A 1,179-nucleotide genomic window follows, 5' to 3' on the forward strand; every position below is an offset into this window, starting at 1 on the left:
GTCTTCGAAACTTTCATAGTCATAATAATCATAGTCCAGTACGTCGTCATGGCCGTGTGAGTCTACTTTGTGGAGCGTATCATTTTCCTCATTTTCTCCCTTAATATTAACTCCTAAAGTGACGACTTCGTCAGATATGCTCACAGTATTATTTAGCAACTCATGATCATTTTCTTCACGCAGTGGCTCAACGTACTTCTTCCAAAGATGGAAATTCGTGTCAGAAATTATGTCGGCAGTATCTGCCACTCGTTTTCCGGAGATTAACTGCAACGACATATCCTTTTTGGTAAATGCAGTTGTATGGAATGTAGTGAAATCGTGGTAGATTCTGGTCATCTCAGAAAGATGGAGGTAGATCAAAATATTTAAGATGTTATTAATATTGATGAATCTTCTGAGACCTTGTCTGTCTGTCGACACAAATTCAAAGACGCAGCAAAAGCAATGGAGGACTAGCGAAGTGTATACAAGTATGGTCACAACTTTCCCATAAACGAAATCAACAAATTCAACAGAATGCGACAGCAGCCAAAACGGAGGACGGTCTCCTTTGTTCCAGTGGGTTAGGTTGCGGCGGGAGACGATGAGTTTGACTTGCGGAAATACTTTCATTTTAGTGAGGAATATAACCCGGGTATGGTTCTTCTCATACGAACTCTCTTCCAGGCGATCAACCAAGTCCAGACACTCGCGCAGTGTAAAACGCTTGTGAGTCAACGTGAAATTGCCTTCACCGTGACTTGGTTCCTCATGGCCATCGCCTCCCCTCACCGGGTGCAGTTGCAGCCAAGTCATTCCGGGGAACTTGCCGTCGAGAGCGGGGTTCTTGCCTGAGAAGAACGTAGTAATTTCGTGCCTGACAATCCTCCAGACGACGGGGTCGGACACGTGGTAGAATTCGTTGGGCAAGTTTCCAGAGAGATTCAGATATGTGCTGTGAAATTGCTGGCCATCTTTGTGACGTTCCGTCGTCCACATCCTCAGGTGAAGCGGCATGCTGACCATCGCCGTTAGGATCCACGTCAGGAAATGGCAGTGCTTCAGGCGAACGTACGTAAACCTGGGTGTGTGTCGCCGAATGAGACGGTACACCCAGTCCAGGTACTCCAGGAAGCCGCTGAGGTGTGGCATGTTGCTGTTGGGGGGGGAAATCGCATGGAACATTTATTTTGGGCT

The sequence above is a fragment of the Penaeus monodon genome, chromosome 23 (genome assembly GCF_015228065.2).
Source record: "Penaeus monodon isolate SGIC_2016 chromosome 23, NSTDA_Pmon_1, whole genome shotgun sequence".
Lineage (NCBI taxonomy): Eukaryota > Metazoa > Arthropoda > Malacostraca > Decapoda > Penaeidae > Penaeus > Penaeus monodon.